The sequence below is a fragment of the Trachypithecus francoisi genome, unplaced genomic scaffold, assembly GCF_009764315.1.
Source record: "Trachypithecus francoisi isolate TF-2019V2 unplaced genomic scaffold, Tfra_2.0 Lachesis_group7, whole genome shotgun sequence".
Lineage (NCBI taxonomy): Eukaryota > Metazoa > Chordata > Mammalia > Primates > Cercopithecidae > Trachypithecus > Trachypithecus francoisi.
Genome location: NW_022681472.1, coordinates 56,594,351 through 56,613,928, shown reverse-complemented (window position 1 = coordinate 56,613,928; position 19,578 = coordinate 56,594,351). Strand labels below are relative to the sequence as shown.

The 19,578-nt window shown below is 44.7% G+C and overlaps 1 pseudogene; it reads right to left on the bottom strand.

Annotated features, from left to right (window-relative positions):
* Positions 1-202: 202 nt before the first annotated feature.
* LOC117079674 lies at positions 203-302 on the bottom strand (annotated as a pseudogene).
* Positions 303-19,578: the final 19,276 nt, after the last annotated feature.

Genomic DNA, 19,578 nt, shown 5'->3' with positions numbered 1-19,578 from the left:
TATGTGGACAGCAGGGAAGTCACTATGGTCAGCCCACAGTTGAAGGACAAATGTAAAACCCCTACCTCAACCCTCTCTCTCTTTCTTTCTTTCTTTCTTCTTTCTTTCTTTCTTTCTTTCTTTCTTTCTTTCTTTCTTTCTTTCTTTCTTTCTTTCTTTCTTTCTTTCTTTCTTCCCTTTCTTTCTTCCCTTCCCTTTCTTTATTTCTTATATGGAATGCTTTGGAATTTGTGTCATCCTTGCACAGGAGCCATGCTAATCTCTGTATCATTCCAATTTTAGTACATATGCTGCCAACGCGCGCGCTCTTTCTTTCTTTTTTCTTTTCTTGAGACAGAGTCTTGCTGTGTCACCCAGGCTGGAGTGCAGTGCAGTCTCTGAGCAGCGTGATCTCTGCTCACTGCAACCTCCACCTCCCGGGTTCAAGCAATTCTCGTGCCTCAAGAAGCTGGGACTCATGCATCCCAAGAAGCTGGGACTACAGGCATGTGCCACCAAGCCCAGCTAATTTGTATTTTAGTAAAGATGGGGTTTCACCAAATTGGCCAGGCTGGTCTCGAACTTCTGACCTCATGTGGTCCACCCCCCTCAGCCTACCAAAGTGCTGGGATTATAGGCATGAGCCACTGCACCTGTCCTCTTTCTCTCGTTCTCTTTCCTTCTTTCCATGAGTGCACTGGTACAATCATGGCTTACAGCACACTTAAACTCCCAGGCTCCAGAGATCCTCCCACCTCAGCCTCCCAAGTAGCTGAGACTACAGGTACACACCACCATGCCTGGCTACTTTTTTTATTTTTTAAAGATGGCATCTTGTTGTGTTGCCCAGTCTGGTCTTGAACTTCTGGCCTCAAGTGATCCTTTTACCTCAGCCTCCCAAAAATGCTGAGATTACAGATGTGAGCCCCTGCGCCCAGCCCCAAATGCTCACTTTGATATGGACCCTGTTACCATCATGCCCACAAATCCTATCTTCTGCCTGGCCCCAAACTGGAGCCAGGGCTAGAATTCAAGGAGCAATAAGGTAGAAAAGAATGTTTGGAAGGCACTGTTTCACACAGTAGCTCAGCTGGCAGACTCTGGAAACAGACTGCTCAGGTTCAAATCCCAGTGCCACCACTTATCAGCTGTGGGGTTTTCAGTAAGTGATAGCTCTTTGCTAGGGCTCAGTGTACTAGTATTAAAATGGGGATGAGGCTGGGTTCAGTGGCTCATGCCCATAATCCCAGTGCTTTGGGAGACCAAGAGGTGGGTGATGGCTTGAGCTCAGGAGTTTGAGACCAGCCTGGGCCACATAAGGAGATCTCATCTCTACTTAAACAAAATTTTTAAAAAGTAAAAAAAAGTAAAAAAAAAAAAGCCAGGCACAGTGGCTCATGCCGGTAATCTAAGCACTTTGGGAAGCTGAACCCAGTGGATCACAAGGTCAAGAGATTGAGACCATCCTGGCCAAAATGGTGAAACCCCATCTCTACTAAAAAGACAAAAATTAGCTGGGTGTGGTGGTGTGCGCCTGCAGTCCCAGCTACTCAGGAGGCAGGAGAATCACTTGAACCCGGGAGGCAGAGGTTGTAGTGAATCAAGATTGCGCCACTGCACCCCAGCCTGGTGACAAAGTGAGACTCCGTCTTAAAAAAAAAAAAAAAAAGTGGGATGTGTATAGGGCTACCTCACAGGTTGTGGTGAAGATTTGATGGAAATAACTATTATACAAAGCTCGTGGAGCACCTGGCCCACAGTGAGCTCCCATACACCTTAGTTCTTATTACTAAGCAGAGACACCATAGCAAAGATAGTACCGCCCTGGAGGTGGCTGCCAAGCCTGACGGTGGGGTCAGGCCCACAGACCCGTTCCACAGAAAGTACAGAAACCACCAACTTGGAGGTGCCATCGATTTACTTAGTACTAAAGCATTAAGTAAAAAGCCCAGTATTTCCACCATTTTGGAGAAGATTGAAGCCAGCTCCATTTGCCATTCTACACCTCTGTGACAGACACCCAGGACTTTCCTGTTTTGTTATCGTGTAGACAGCGTATTTTCTTTACCTGAGTTTGCTTTTTTTTCTTGACTGCTCGAAGTATTTCCAACAGAATTTTTTTAAAAACAGTATTTTGGAAAAAAACAAGCAAGGAAACAAATTGACCTGCTAGATAGAGCATTTGACTTTGCACACATCCTCTGCAAGACAAAACCTGCAGCCACCCCTGCCCCTTTACAAGAACTTAGCAAACCCTCGCAAGTCTGCATCTGTCACTCGATACGTGAAAAGTGGCACTGTCATTTTCTTAGACAAACATCCTGGCAGTTTGGCTTCTTTTACTTTGTTGTTAATACAACCGGTTTGGCTGAGTACCTTAGGGAACCTTGAAAGACCAGTTCTTATTATTTTAACTTCCTCCCTGGCTTATCATTTTGGTGTATAATTCGAACACCAAATGCCAATGGCCTCTAGGTACCACTGAAAGAAATACCTAAGATAAACAAAGACCATTTTTTCTTCTTAAGATCCATGTCTCCACATCACAATGGGGAAAGATTTAAAGAATGCCAAAGAGTGCATGAGTGTGTGTCTTTGTGGGTCTTTATGCAAAACTAGGATTAAATGTTCCTGTACAGTATGACTGTAGCTCATTCTGCCACTTCCAAGGCTGGCTGAAACTTTTGGAACTAATCTCACTGTCCTTTTAACCTCCAACTCAAGCTGGGGCCAAGATGCCACCTCAGGGGCCAGGGAAGTGGCTGAGAAGAGTAACAGTGCCCCTACTGGCGAGTGCTTATGACAGTGAATTTGACAGTAGGAAACCTTCCCCAGGGGGCTCCTGAAGCAGCTGGAACGTGACCTTTGGTGTCTTGCCCTATGGCTTATGCAAACTCATGTTTAATGGCAAATATAAATGTAGCAGTTACTGCTAAGTATCTCAGGGCAGCCAGAGACTGGCCACTCTGTTTTCCCTGCAGTGGCTGTGGTAGCTACAGCTGGGATCTGTTCAGCCATTTTTTCCATCCTTCTTTTCCTGGTAACAGCACCACTTCTCTTCAGAAAATCTCTCCCAAACTCTACGTGAATCCAGTGAGTTTGATGAGCCACAGTACCTGATCCTGTCCATAGGGGTGAGAATGGGACCCAGCCAGGCCAAACTTAGTCCTGCATTCCTTTGGACATTGTTGAGTAAGCTAGAAAGCTGGATGTCATCCTTGACAACATCCTCTCCCTTAGCTGCCATATCCAAGCTCCCAGATCTGCCAGTTTTGCCTCCTGGATCTCTTTCCTGTCCATCTCCTCAATCACCCAAGTCCCAGCTGTTATTATCTAACTTCTCAGTTAGTGTCCTCCTAACTGATGTTCTCACATTTGCTCCGGGCTACCTGCATGCAGTCTACTGCAGCTGGAGTCATTTTTTTTTTTTTTTTTTTTTTGAGACGGAGTTTTGCTCTTGTTGCCCAGGCTGGAGTGCAATGGCGCAATCTTGGCTCACTGCCACCTCCAGGAAAATGGCTCAGCGATTTTCCTGTCTCAGCGATTTTCCTGTCTCAGCCTCCTGAGTAGCTGGGATGACAGGCGCTCGCCACCATGCCCAGCTAATTTTTGTATCTTTAGTAAAGGCGGGGTTTCATCATATTGGTCAGGCTGGTCTCGAACCCCTGACCTCAGGTAATCTGCCTGCCTTGGCCTCCCAAAGTGTTGGGATTACAGGTGTGAGCCACCATGCCCTGCCATGGAGTCATTCTTTCAAAGGACAAATACCCCCAATTTTCGTCTCGGCTTCCTACAGCCTTAGGATAAATACAAAATTCCTTAATGTGGCCCATAAGCCCCATGGATTACTCCCCCTGCCTCTTCTGTCCCACCTTGTCCTGCTCTCTGCTGTTTTAGCTACTAGACATTCTTGCAGCCCCAGTTTCTGGTATTAACTAACATGCTGCTTTGTACATAGCAGTTCTTCCACCCAAAATGCCCTCTCCCTAACCCTCCACCTAGGTAATTCATCCTTTTTGTCTTAGTGCAAGCATCATTTCCTTAGGGAAGCTTTTCCCAACCTCCAAGGTCAAATCCTCCATGTACACTCTCAAAGTACCACCTATCTCCTTTGCAAAGCACTTGCCACAGTGCAGCTTCACACTTGCTGGCTAATTGATTTATGTTTGTCTCCCCAGTGATTATGAACTCCATGGGGCTAGGCCTAGTACCATTTTTTGCTCATATTTGTTGAATGATTGGCAGTAAATGAATTGGTCCAAGAGGTGGGCATCCAACATAAATCAGGCCAACTGGAGCCTTTCCCCCAAATTTCCCAAATCAAACTGGGAGGCGAGTTGCTCTCCTTTCCTCTGGGATCATAAGATACAAGGAGGAAGGTTCTGGGTTACAGATGACTATCTTTCCTGCCTTATGTGCTCACCTGTCTACAAAATAAAACCTGGCAAGTAGAGAGGAGAGAAGGTCCTGCCAGGTAGGGTCCCTCATTCCATCCCCAGGTCTCTGGGCTCAGGAACTTTTCCTTCAGTTCTCCAAGCCTCCCAAGTCATTCCCAGTTGTGAAAGCCAATAGCTCTCCAGTTTATGCAAGCTTGTTTGAGTTGGGGTTTTGTCACTCACAAAATAAAGATCTCTGGCTAAGGCAAGTTAACCCAGTGGCCTGAGTCTAGAGATCCAGGACTGGAGAGACATTAGGTTAGGACGTTAGGGAAAAAACTGGCCTAAAGATAAGTTAAAACTTGTATCTGATATGGCTAACTTTGCCTACTACAGTTAGACTGCACAGATGCCCATTGCTATCTGCCATAGGAAAAGTGTTCATAACCTGCTGGCAAGCATTTGTGGCATGGCTGAGATATTTTATTTGAATGCTGAGTACATGTCTGCAACAAACAAGCAGCCACATGTCTAAGCAGCCATCCGGGGATGCATCACACATGCATTATGCACCTATGAGCAACACAGATGCTACAGGAAATAGTGAATAAGCTTCAGTCCCCTGAAGAGGTTTATAGCATAGTTTGTGAGGGAGTGTGGCATAGACATAAATAGAAAGACAGAAAGTGCCCAGACCTCTGATGGAGCTCACTCCTGGAAGGCTGGTAATAACTAACATGCTGCTTTGTACATAGCGGTTCTTCCATCCAAAATGCCCTTTCCCTAACCCTCCACCTACGTAACTCATCCTTTTTGTCTTAGTGCAAGCACCATTTCCTTGCATGAGGGGTCAGGCAGCATGCCCAGGAGCACAAATTTCAGAGCCAGGAAGACCTGGGTGTGAATGTCGGCTCTGCTGCTCACCGCCACTCTGGCTTACATCGTTTCCTCTGCTGTAAAATGGGGATAATCATGCCCTTGTGGGTAATCAGGAGGATTGACAGAGATAAAATACATAAGCTCCCCAGCAGAGGAGCATTCAGCAAATGGAAGTAAGTGTTACCATATGCCCAGGTGATGCTTTGCAGCCAACCTAGAAAGTCCCAGGCCCAGATCATACTGTTTCACCCCCATGAAAGACGTAGCTCTTGAAATCCCAGCATTAGGGATTCAGTTTGGGGTTTATGGTTTGATTGCTGGAAGACCCCTGTTAAAATGTATACATGCTATTTGAAAGCGCTAATACTTTTTTTTTTTTTTTTTTGATAGGGAGTTTCGCTCTTGTTGCCCAGGCTGGAGTGCAATGGCGTGATCTTGGCTCACTGCAACCTCTGCCGCCTGGGTTCAAGTGATTCTCCTGCCTCGGCCTCCCAAGTAGCTGTGATTACAGGCATGCACCACCACGCCCGGCTAATTTTGTATTTTTAGTAGAGACTGGGTTTCACCATGTTGGTCAGGCTGGTCTTGAACTCCTGATCTCAGGTGATCCACCTACCTCGGCTTCCCAAAGTGTTGGGATTACAGGCGTGAGCCACCACTGTGCCTGGCCTAAAAGTGCAAATACTTTTATTTGTACTTTTTAATTAGTCATTGGAAGACATGGACACTTATCAAGGGTCAGTTACATTGATCAGCAAAGAGCAGAATACCATGCACCGTGGATTGTGCTTCTCGCACCGAATTGACCTAAGCTCTTGGTGGCCCAGTTTCCACAACTGAAGACCCTAAGGACATTTAGTCAGGTATGGTGGCATGCACCTGTGGTCCCAGCTACTCAGGAGGCTGAGATAGGAGGATCACTTGAGCCTGGAGGTCAAGGCTGCAGTGAACCAAGATAGTGCCACTGCACTCCTGCCTGGGTGGCAGAGTGAGACCCTGTCTTAAAAAAAAAAAAAAAAGAGCACCTGTCTCATAGGATTGTTTTGATAATTAATCAAAAGCACTTGCCACAGTGCTTTAGCAAGCCAGCATTGGAGCCCAGGTGTCTGAGTGGCTAGGAAGCGCTTGAAGCCAAGGTCCATTTGGTGAAGGAACAGACAACAAAAGAGGAAAAGACCGGGCACGGTGGCTCACTCCTGTAATCTTAGCACTTTGAGAGGCTGAGGCGGGAAGATCACGAGGTCAGGAGTTCGAGACCAGCCTGACCAACATGATAAAACCCCATCTCTACTAACAATACAAAAATTAACCAGGCATGGTGGCACATGCTTGTAATCCCAGTTACTCCGGAGGCTGAGGTAGGAGAATCTCTTGAACCTGGGAGGTGGAGGTTGCAGTGAGCCGAGATCGCGCTACTGCACTCCAGCCTGGGTGACAGAGCAAAACTCCATCTCAGAAAAAAAAATAAAAAATAAAAATAAATAAATAAAGGAGAAGAGAGGGCACTAAGATACTCTCCACCAGGAGCAGGTAAGGATGCTGTGCTAACACGACCATGTTGTACTGCTTCGCCGACTGAAAAGGCCACAGATGCAGCTGGAGCCTTTTACAGTGGCAACCTGAAAGAAAACGATGTGACCAGACCTCACTTACCTTCAAGAAATCTGTTCCTGAACTTTCACCAGTTCTGAGAATGTCACATTTCAAAGTGCTTTCTCTCCTCTTATACTTTCCAAGACCTGAGATGTGCTCTCTATCTGGATTCTAAGACAAATGAACTGAAGATAAAATGATGCAGGCAGGAAAGATACTTGGTTAAAAGATCTAAAAGCAACGTAAATACTGGGACTTCTTATTGCAACAGTCCACAGGGGGGCATTGCATGCCAGTTCATAATTTGTGGAATTTTCCATTCCATTGCTAGACACCAGAAGATGGAAAACAACTCCTGGACATAGACAAATGACAACTCCATTATTGTCTCAATGGGGAAACTTGCTGGTCTTCATTAATTCATGCTCCTCTTTCCTCCTCTGACTAGCAAGCAAGGGTTAATGAAAAAAAAAATTATACTCAGTCTGAGTCACTCCCACAGTTAGAGGAGGCTCCCCAGCTGCATCAGGGCCATCCAGGAGCTTTGACATGTGCTGGATTCCCAGGGCCTGTCGCTTGGAGAACCTGATTTAATAGGCCTGAGGGAGGAGGTGGGGGCATGGTAGAGACATGGTAGAGACTTTTTTTTTTTTTTTTTTTTTGGTGACGGAATCTTGCTCTGTCGCCCAGGCTGGAGCGCAGTGGCGCGATCTCGGCTCACAGCAAGCTCCGCCTCCCGGGTTCACGCCATTCTGCTGCCTCAGCCTCCCCAGCAGCTGGGACTACAGGCGTCCACCGCCACACCCGGCTAATTTTTTCATAGTTTTAGTAGAGACGGGGTTTCACTGTGTTAGCCAGAGTGGTCCCGATCTCCTCCTGACCTCGTGATCCGCCCGCCTCGGCCTCCCAAAGTGCTGGAATTACAGGCATGAGCCACCACGCTCGGCCTTTTTTTTTTTTTTTGTAAACGGCTTTATTGAGATACAATTCACATACCATACAATTCACCCTTTTAAAGTGTACAATTAAGTGGTTTTTAGTATATCCATAGAGTTATGCCAAACATAACCACAATCAATTTTAAAACATTTTAACCAACCCCAAAAAGAAATCCTGTGACCATTAGCTGTCACTCCCTAATCACCCTGTCTCCCCAGTCTCCCCAGTCCTAGGCACCCACTCACCTTCCTTCCTTCCTTCCTTCCTTCCTTCCTTCCTTCCTTCCTTCCTTCTTCCTTCCTTCCTTCCTTCCTTTTCTTTCTTTCTTTCTTTCTCTTTCTTTCTTTCTTTCTTTCTTTCTTTCTTTCTTTCTTTCTTTCTTTCTTTCTTTCTTTCTTCTTTCTCTCTCTCTCTCTTTCTTTTTCTTTCTTCTTTCTTTCTTTCTCTTTCTTTCTGTCTCTCTCTCTCTCCCCCTCCTCCTTCCCTCCCTCCCTCCCCCTCTCTCTCTCTTTCACTCTCTTTCTTTCTTTCTTCTTTTTTGAAACAGAGTTTCACTCTTGTCATCCAGGCTGGAGTGCAATGGTGCGATCTCTAAAAAATTAGCTGGGTGTGGAGGCGGACACCTGTAGTCCCAGCTGCTGGGGAGGTTGAGGCAGCAGAATTGTGTATTTTTAGTAGAGATAGAGTTTCACCATGTTGGCCAGCTGGTCTCAAACTCCTGACCTCAGGTGATCTGCCTGCCTCAGTCTCCCAAAGTGCTGGAATGATAGGCGTAAACCACTGTACCTGGCTCATCTACTTTCTGTCTCTATAGATTTACCTATCCTGCATATTTCATATAAATTGAGTCATATATTAATATTTTGTGATCTTTTGTGACTGGCTTCTTTCACTTTCCATGTTTCTAGGTTCATTCATGTTGTAGTATGTATCAATATTCCATTGTTTTTATGGATGAATAATATTCCATTGTATGGATATCCACATTTTTGATGGACATTTGGGCTCTTTCCACTTTTTGGCTATTGTTAATAATGCTGGTACGATTATTCATGTACAAGTTTTTGTGTGAACAGGCTTATTTTTAAAGTGCTCCCTGGTTGGGCATGGTGGCTCACACCTGTAATCCCAGCACTTTGGGAGGCTGAGGAGAGCAGATCGCCTGAGGTCAGGAGTTCAAGACCAGCCTGGTTAACATGGTGAAAACTGTCTCTACTAAAAATACAAAACTTAGCTGGGCATGGTGGCACATGCCTGTAGTTCCAGCTACTTGGGAGGCTGAGGCAGGATAATTGCTTGAACCTGGGAGGCAGAGGTTGCAGTGAGCTGAGATGGTGCCACTGCACTCCAGGATGGGTGACAGAGCAAGACTCCGTCTCAAAATAAATAAAATAAAATAAAGTGCTACCCTAGGAAGCTAAGGCAGGAAGATCTCTTGAGCCCAGGAGATTGAGGCTGCAGTGGGCCATCTTCATACCACTATACTCCAATCTGGGCAACAGAGTGAGACCCTGTCTCAAAAAACAAAAATAAAAATAAAGTGCTCCCCTAGGTCAGTGGCTGTCAGCCAGTCTTGATTTTTTACCCCCAGAGGCAATGTGTGGAGATATTTTTGGTTGTCACACCTGGAGGAGGAGTGGTCCTGGCAGCAAACAGATAGCAGCTATGGATGCTGCTAAAGATCCTACAGTGTACAGGACAGCCTCCACAACAGTCATCCTGTGAAATGTCTATAGTGCCTGAGTTGAGAATCTCTGCCCCAGGTGACTCAGGTGCACAGCTAGGAGTTTGGGAAGCCCTGAGGGTCCTTATTCTCCCTTCCTCCAACTGAACCACATCTAGATAACTTCGAACCTTTCAAACCTCCGGCCTTGGCTCAGTGCAGTGGTTCATGCCTGTAATCCCAGCTTTGGGAGGCCAAGGGGGAGAATTGCTTAAGCCCAGGAGTTAGAGACCAGCCTAGGCAACATAGTGAGACCCCATCTCTACAAAAAAAAAAATCAAGAAAATTAGCCAGGTGTGGCGATGCATGCTTGTAATCCCAGCTACTCAGAAGGCTGAGGCAGGAGGATTGCTTAAGCCCAGAAGGTTGAGGCTGCAGTGAGCTGTGATCATACCACTGCACTCCATCCTGGGTGGCAGAGCATGACCCTGTCTCTCAAGGAAGGAAGGAAGGAAGGAAGGAAGGAAGGAAGGCCAGCTTTATTTTTAAAAACTCTTCCAGAGAAAGAGGGGTTCTCCCCACCTTTTTTTTTTTTTTTTTTTTTTTTTGAGACAGAGTCTCACTTTGCTGCCCAGGCTGGAGTGCAGTGGCATGATCTTGGCTCACTGCAATCTCCGCCCCCCGAGTTCAAGTGATTCTCCTGCCTCAGCCTCCCCAGTAGTTGGGATTACAGGTGCCTGCCACTGTGCCCAGCTACTTTTTGTATTTTTAGTAGAGACAGGGTTTCACCATCTTGGCCAGCCTGGTCTTGAACTCCTGACCTCGTGATGCATCTGCCTTCACCTCCCAAAGTGCTGGGATTATAGGCGTGATCCACCACGCCCGACCGAGAACCCATATTCCTTAGAACTCTTTCCAGGGTCTGAAATTTATTGTTTATAATAAGGGTTCTTAACCCAGGACTTAGGGCAGTAGGGAATTTATAAACCACCTGAAATAGTTTACAAAATTGTAGGCACATGTAAGTTTTCCTGGAGAGTGGGTCTTTATTCTAAGTAGGCATGTGAGCCAGATCCTTCATGTCTTCTAAATCAATTTTCTCTTATCCTGAGTTTTCTGCAGCAACCCAGATAATTGTTACCTGATGTCAATTAATCAAGACTCAGAGCTGAAAGGGAGTCACTGTGCGGATAAGATGGAGGTTAAGCAATTAGTTTGTCCAAGGTCACCCTGTTGACTGGTGGCAGAGACTAGCCTAGACTTGTTCTCTATCTCTCATAGGAAAGGGGCCTTCAATAGAATATGGTTAGTGGTTAAGAGCAAGGGCCTTGGAGCCAGATGGCCTGGCCTGGCATCGCTGTTGTGCCACCTGTAGTTGTGTGAGCTTGGGCAACACACTTCTTTTTGTGCTTCAACTTCCTTATCTGAAAAATAGAACTAGGAGTAATAACCAACTAACGTGGTTGTAAGAATTAAGTGATTCAAGTACTTAGAATGATACCTACCAACTGGAAGAGCGTCGTTAGTTTTTATTTACATGGTGCTGCTCTCTATTTTTAAAAACATATGAATAATAAATGTTAAAATATAAAACAGCTGGACATGGTGGCTCATGCCTATAATCCTAGCACTTTGGGAGGCCTAGGTAGGAGGATTGTGTGATATATATCACATATATAATATATATCACATCTACATCATATATATCACACACATATTATATATTATATGTATAATATCATATATATTTTATATATGATATATAATATATATCATATATTTTATGTATATATAACAATTAATGCTGACATCATTATAAATGTAATATGATTTCCCATTGTCATGTCAGTGTAACTTTTTTGGATGGCTCTGATGTTCACTATATGATCTGTTGGATGGCAATAAGTGCTCTATAGAACAATAGCAGGGTAAGTGGGGCAGGAGTGAAGGGGTGGGAGGAGGGCATGGAGGGGTTTGCATAGGATGTTCAGAAAAGGCATCTCAGAGGAGGTGACATTTTAACAGAGACCTGAAGAAAGTGAGGGATGAGGCAGGTGGCCATCAGGGGAAAGAACATGAGGCAGAGAGAACAGCCAGTGCAGAGGCCCTAGAGTAGGGATGTGTTTGCTTCAGCCATGAGTCCAGAGTGACTTCCCCCAAGGAAGAGAGAGCAGGAAGAGATGAGGTCAGAAAAGGATGGGAGCAGGGTGAATTACTATCCCATGTGAACTGCTGGAAGCTGGGTAGGAGTGATATGGCCTGGCTTATAGGAGGGGAAAAGGATAGAAGCAGAGGGACCAGTTGGAGTCTATGTTATTACTCCAGGTGAGAGAAAATGGTAGTTACACCAGGGTGGGTGTAGGAGAAGGTGAAAGGGGTGGAATTCTGGGTATATTTTAAAGGAAAGCAAACAGGCTTTGTCAATGGATGAGTTATGGAGTGTGTGAGGGAGAGAGAGAGTCCAGGGTGTCTCCAAAGCAAACAGTAGCCCCCTTCTACAACACAGTTCAACTCCTGTAAATATTAATATGTTAAGCTACATTTACACATTAAACATATTTAACTTTAAGCTCCTCGAATGCTAGACTAAGAAGCTAAATCTTTCCCAAATACTTAAGCCACTATAGGAAAGCTAATGAATTAAATGAATAACAACAGTGATTTGCTAGTTATCTCAAACATTACAATATTGTTAATAATCTTGAAAAAATGCTATTTTATTTTTCAACTTAAAATCTAATATCTACAATTGAATACTCAATTGCACGTTTTACACTGGACTCCCAAGGCTAATATGTTGCATACCCTACCATGCCAAGTCCTCTTAAACATCACAAACATTGTATCATTGTAGGTGCCTATTGATAAATATTACATAGACCACTTCTAAATGTAACACAAAAGCATTGATACAGTGGATTTAACTTTATTATCTCTAAGATTAAGTCTAAGAGTTTTCCGGGGTAAAGTCACATACCTGGGAAGGAAACATTCCAGGCAAACTAGGGGGTACCTTCTATTGACTGGGCTAAGATTACTGACCAATCAGATAGTTTTGACCAGAATGCAAGTTCTGAAGATACAGAGATCTAAGGAGAGTTTTGGGTGTTTTTGTTTTGGTTTGATTTTTTTAATGATGAGGAGGAGCAAGTTGAGCCTACAGGAAAGGATTTCTTGCTCTCCCAGAAGGTTATGGTGGGTTGGGGTTTAACAGTCCCCAAATTTAAATTGCTCAAATACTCACTGCTTAATTCTTTTGTAATTTTTGTTGACTTTATCCCCAGATTTGAGGAGATGATATTTTATAACTCCACTCAGGTTGCTTTACCACTTGATGGGATTCAACTCTGAACATGGTTCTTAAACTTGGCTACACAGTGGAATCAACAACAGAGCTCTGTAAACATTGAGGCTGGTGTCCCACCCAGAGACACTGATTTGATTGATCTAGGGTGAGGTCAAGGCATTAGCATTTTAATAGCTTGCAGGTGATGCCAGTGTGCAGCCAGCTTTGAGATCTGTTGGTGGAAAGTGCTACTCTTGTTAAGTGTGAGGCCACAGCTTCCCAAGTCCTGATCATGTGGCAATTCAGGGAACTCTTTAGGGTCTTGGAGTACGTCAGGGGCCAGGGCAGGAATATTTACCAATGTTGAAATGATGCAGGATATTTTTTAATGCTGCTTTGCCAGCTGGAGACCTCCACAGCTGGCAATGTCCCCACTCACTTGGCCTGCTGGACCACACCTGGCTTGCGCTCTGGGGTGGATCCTGCAGCCTTCGCAACTGCACGCTCAGCCTGCAGCAGGAGGGAACATGTGAGTGAGTGAGTGTGTGGTCCAGCTGGCTGCTCCAAGCACCGGCACAGGAGTGGGCCCTGTGCAGGGCTTGAGACTCGACCAGGTGTGTTGCGGTGGACTCCAACGTCTAGACAAGGGGAATGCAGTGGCACCTGAATGGGGATGCCCATGACCCTGAAGCCCTAGAGGGGGTGTTACAGCATGCTAATAGCTCTTTTCTCCTGCCATCCATGGACCAATGAATGGGGGCATGTTAACAGCTCTGTCAGTCCTGTTGCTCCCCTCTGGCCCTAGGCTCCGAAACTAGCCCAGCCCTACCACTGCTTCCTGCCATGTGGGGCAGCTACCCTCTGCCAGCAGAGGCCAGGAGGGTTATAGTGCTACAGACTTCTTCATATTTGTGTTTGGTGGGTCTTAAGCTCTTGTCCCACATCCAAGAAGAATGAGATTACACTGACAACTGGATGGTGAGGAGGGCAGAGAAGAGTTTTATTGAGTGACAAAACAGCTCTCAGTGGAGAGAGGACGTGAGAGTGGTCCCCCACCTGAAGTCAGGTGGTCTCTCTCTCAGTGTGGCTGGGTCCAGGGCTTTTATGGGCTAAGAATTGGAGAGTGCATGCTGATTGGCTTGTGAGTATGCAAAAAAGGCTAAAACAAAATTGCCACTCAAAAGTGGGCATGACAGTGTAATAAACCAATTAGGGAAGGGCAGGTATATGTAAGTAAAATAGGTAAAGAGTGGGGATCAGTCAGAGGTAAGTGTGCCAAATAGGAAGAAAGGTTCTCGATCCAGTCCATGAATTTATCTGGGACTTATGGCTAGGCTTTAAACTGTCCTCGGCTTGAAGGTGGGGTTCCACTGGGAACCCGTCCCTGTCTGCCTAGGATTTCTCTGCCTCCTGCCTCTATCCATTCATTCCTCTAGGGTTTGTTGAGTGCTAACTCTGTGCCAGCCACTCCCCAAGATACTGGAGGTACAGCAGTGGAGTAGACAAATCTCTGTCCTGTTGGAGATTGTATTCTAGAGGGGAGGCGGTTGTCAGTCAAATGAAGTCAATAGATAAGTGACAATGTAGAGAGCAGCTGTAGAGCTTAGTGGTTCAGAGCCTGGACTCAACCTGGCTGGAGTCCAAACCCTGGCTGTGTGTGACCTTGGGCAAGTTACTTAACCCCTTTTGCCTCAGTTTCCTCATTTGTTTGTTTTTTGTTTTGTTTTGTTTTTTTGAGACAGAGTCTCGCACTGTCCCCTGAGCTAGAGTGCAGTGGCACGATCTTGGCTCACTGCAACCTCTGCCTCCCAGGTTCAAGTGATTCTCCTGCCTCAGCCTCCCAAGTAGCTGGAATTACAGGTGCCTGCTACCGAGCCCAGCTAATTTTTTGTATTTTTAGTAGAGATGGGGTTTCACCATGTTGTCCAGGCTGGTCTCAAACTCCTGACCTTGTGATTCACCTGCCTTGGCCTCCCGCAGTGCTGGGATTACAAGCATGAATTACTGTACCTGGCCTCCTCATTTGTAAAAAGAAGATGATGAATATACAGCATTAAGAGTGAGCACTCCAGCCCGGGCAACAAGAGCGAAACTCCATCTCAAAAAAAAAGAGTGAGCTCTAATATAAATGATGGACTCTGGATGATAATAATGTGTCAATGTAGACTCATCAATTATAACAAAAGTACCATTCTGGTGGGGGAGACTGTGGGGTGGGCAGCAAGGAGTGTATGGATGGAAATTCTCTGCACTTTACATTCAATTTTGTTGTGAACCTGAAACTGATTAAAAAGTAAAGTTTATTAATTTTTGAATTTATTTATTTGTTTTCCCACTATATTTCCACCTGTTTTATCTCACTATATTGACCAGACTGGTCTCAAACTCCTGGCCACAAGCAACCCTCCCAACTTGGCCTCCCAAAGTGCTGGGATTACAGTCATGAGCCACCACACCCAGCCTATTATTTTTTTCAAAAAGATGATAAGAACAAGCTCAGTACCAATTCATAAAGTTATTGGGAGAGAATTAGTGTTAATGCCCTTAATTAGCTGCGTATGGTGGCATCCACCTGTAGTCCCAGCTACTTGGGAAGCGGAGACCAGAGTATCGCTTGAGCTCAGGAGTTCGAGGCATCTATGAGTTATGATAGTGCCTCTCCACTCCAGCCTGGGTGACAGAGTGAGACCTCGTCTCAAAAAAGAAAAAAAAGTTAATGTACTTAAAACACAGCAATTTCCGATAAATACATGCACACACACACGCACACATATGTATTTTGAGATGGAGTTTTGCTCTTGTTGCCTAGGTTGGAGTGCTATGGTGCGATCTTGGCTCACTGCAACCTTTGCCTCCCGGGTTCAAGTGATTTTCATGCCTCACTCTCCCGAGTAGCTAGGATTACAGGTGTGCACCACCCACCTGATTTTATATTTTTAGTAGAGATGGGGTTTCACCATGTTGGCCAGGCTGGTCTCGAACTCCTGACCTCAGGTGATCCACCTGCCTCGGCCTCCCGAAATGCTGGGATTACAGGTATGAGCCACCGCACCCGGCCTAAATAGAAAATATTTAATAAGAAGTAACCATTATTTAACAAAAGATACTGATAATATTTTCTTCTCCAGTTTTATTAATGAGACTATTTTGATGAAAAATCAAACTAGGTTAGGGGATAAAACAGGCAGGAATAAGAGAATAAGGGCTGGGAGGGGAAGTGAGAGGGGTTCTTTTAGCTGGGTGTTTAGGGAAGGGAAAGCCTCTTTGTGGAGGTGGCAATTATGCAGAGACCTGAAGGAAGAGAGGAATGGACTCATAAACTATCTAGGGATAAGAAAACAGCCAAAAACAAGGGCCTGAGGCAGGAGTCAGCTTGATGGGCCCAAGAAGAAGAGGGCAGCAATGCATGGCGTGGAGTGAATGGGGAATGAACCCATGGTGTCATCCAGCACTTCTGCTTGTGGATCATGATCTCACACTAGCTGTGAGTCTCAAGTCTTTGCATCACGCGGTCCTGTACCAGGCCATGGAATATGCTGTACAAATGTTTATTGAATAAAGAAAAAATAATGATTAACCCGTACAACCCCTCCATCAGCAAATTAGAATATCAATATTCTAGGCTCAATTGTTCACTCCCTAGTTCCAGGCACAACCCAGCTGAAAGAAGTGATATTTATGGAGCTCTCCTAAGGATTTGTTTTTATGAAAAAATATAGAGTTCAGCCCACAAGGAGGATGTCCAGATGGGCAATCAGTTGATGAGAACAATGCAAATCCTTTGCTTGGTTCTTCCAAGTGAGTGGATTCAATTCCCTGGAGTGCCATTATTATGAACAACTGCATATATGCAGTCAGGGGTTACCAAAATTAGTGCACCACTAGTATTTCCTGGGGACTGGTTCAACATTCAACAGAGGAGCTTGGCTGCCAAGCCCAGCTCTCTGGCGTGGCCATCTCCCACTGTGCACAGCATAGCTGGAATTCCTGCCAATCTTAGGCAGGAAGCTTTGTTATTGTTGCATCATTGATGTTGTTTAGAGGGGATCATGGCTTTCTCTTGCAGTTTTCTTGCATTTCAATGATCATTTTCTGTTTCTCTTCATCCTTAGCAATTTGGTTTGCTGTGGACTTGTTCTGTAAGCCCTGCAGGCTATAGTAGGGAATGTTTTGTCAACAGTTTACCATTTCTTAGGTTTCTAAGTCTTTTTCTATGTTTTTTTGTTTTGTCTTGTGTATAATTGTTGCTTTAGCCTGTCCAACTTCCCTTCTGCCTTCATGTAATGACGGCACCCCATTTTCCCTTTCAGGAGCCCCTCCCTACTCCATGTCACCTTGAGGGGCTATGTATCTTGGGGTCCTGCCTATTCTGTCTCCCTCCATACCCCTTTCCAAAGGGTGCCCCACTAGCCAAACTAGCCAGGAGCACTTTCTTTCCTGGTCACCCCTTGGGTTCAGGGGTGGACTATGACCCACACTAGACCATCTGGCTCATCCTTACAAGTTGGCAAGGTGATGCTTATTAGGAGGGAATACACAGTCCTCTTCCTCTAAGACAGTGGTTCTAAAATCTAACACTTCCTTTTTATAAACAAATACTTTATTATCCTTTTAATATACCGAAAGGTAATTCATAGATAATGTACATGTTATTTAAAACTTCAGGCAGGGTGCAGTGGCTCACACCTGTAATCCCAGCACTTTGGGGGTGGAGAATGGCTTGAAGCCAGGAGTTCAAGACCAGCCTGGGCAACAAAAAAAGACCCCGTCTATACCAAAATAAATAAATAAATAAATAAAAATCAATATGATGCTCTAACTGCAAGACAAAAGAGAAATTATAATACCTTATAATAAAATAAAATCATTTTTTAAATAGCATGTAATAAAATAATAATGCATCAATATGTAAATGCATGGTTATGTCCACACCAGAAGACACAATGAGGGAGTCGGATGCTTGCTCAAACATGTAGAATCACCATGAGTGTGATAGCCACAGATGAAGCCATATGCAGGTGTGCTGTGTGACACCTTCAACACCATAAGTGGCATTGCCATCGGCGATGTGGTTTCTGAAACAGTGAAATCATGAACAGCCCTTGGCAAAATTTCAAACAAAAGAAAATACAACTTTCCCTTGTTTTACACAAGGTAGTATGTATGGACAACTCAATATATATTAAAACTGTGCAAGAAATACTTTATATATAAAATGAGGTTAAGTCTAGGCTCAACTAATTACAAATAGGCTTTCCACCCACATCGATGTCTGGCTGGACATTATAAATTTGTGTGGGACACAGGATAATTCTTTGTGTAGGACTATTCCATGCTTCACAGCAAGTCTAGCATAAAATTTAAGCAGTAGCTTTCCACTTCATTGTGACAACCAAAACCATCCCCACAAATCCCCAAAATGCTCTTCAGGGGGTGCTACTGACCTCCCCTTCCATACATGGAGAAGCACTGTTCTGGAATGAGTGGCTGTAACTACTGGCAAACCAGAGCTACTAGTAGTCATCCTTCCCAGCTTCATGGAAGCAGCCATCTATAGAAGCAGCAAATGAAACCAACATGGAGAGGAAGGCAGAAATGAGAAGTGGTAAGAGAGAGGCAGAGCCCGAAGATATTATTTGAGCTCCCAGATTCACGTATGCATGATGTCAGATCACATCTGTATTTCCCAATTCGCATGAATGTTCAATTTTCTTTCTGCTTGAGTTACATTGAGTGTAGTTTCTGACATATGCAACCAAAAATTAAATCAGACTAATACTTATTTCAAAAGGCCGCTGTACATATAATTTAACCTTTTTGTTTTGCTTCTTTAACGATATTTTATTATCACAAATTTATTTTTTAGTCCTGTAAAGTAGGAATAGAAAGAGGAAGTGAACTCCAGGGCGCTGTGTCCTAGCAGGTCAGACTTAGTAAAGCCTGTGAGCACATGGTCCTACCTTTTCTTTTTCTCATGGAACTGCTACACACACCACACACACACACACACACACTCACACGCACGCACACGCACAGGCGTATTCATGTAGGACGGCCACATTCTCTGCTGATTAGACCAGGCATGGACAAATCAAATTCTCTTTCCCAGGAATTTCAAACAAGGGCGCTAGCAGATGAGTCACTCTCTGAGGCTGGAACTGTTACAGGTAACATGAAAACGAGGATGGAGAAGGGCAAGAGTTATACAGTGACTATATTCTTTCAGGTTATTTTGGGAGGAAGGGAAAATGGATTAGCAGATGTGCAGAGAAAAGAGATACAGAGAGTTTCAGAAACTTTCCAGTTTCAAGATCCATCCCTTCTCAAGACCCAACTATATATATCCTGTCCTACAGTTCTTAAAAGAATCCCTGTGCACTAAATAAATACATTTCCCCTTTTTATTCAGGATGTCTCAGCCATGCACGGTGGCTCATGCCTGTAATCCCAGCACTTTGGGAGGCTGAGTTGGGCGGATCGCGTGAGTCCAAGAGTTCGAGACCAGCCTGGGCAACATGGCAAAACCCTGTCTTTACAAAAAAAAAAAAAAAAAAGGATATTTCTAGTGAGTTTCTATGACAAGTGTCTAAAGAGTTCTAAGCTCACATCTCACTCCTATAGCTTCTAAGTTTTCTCCTCAAATTAGATAGGATTAGATCAGATTACATCATAACGCCACACCGCATAGCAGGATCAGCTCCTGCAAAATTGCCTTCAAGGGGTTCTGCTCGGGATGGGGAGGTAATGTGTTGCCTTTGGGTTTAATCAAATGTCAACACTAGAAACAACTGGAGTTGTGGTTCAAATTCAGGCTTGGACTCTCATCAGCTGTGTTTCTTTAGGTAAATTACTTCAGACTCTCC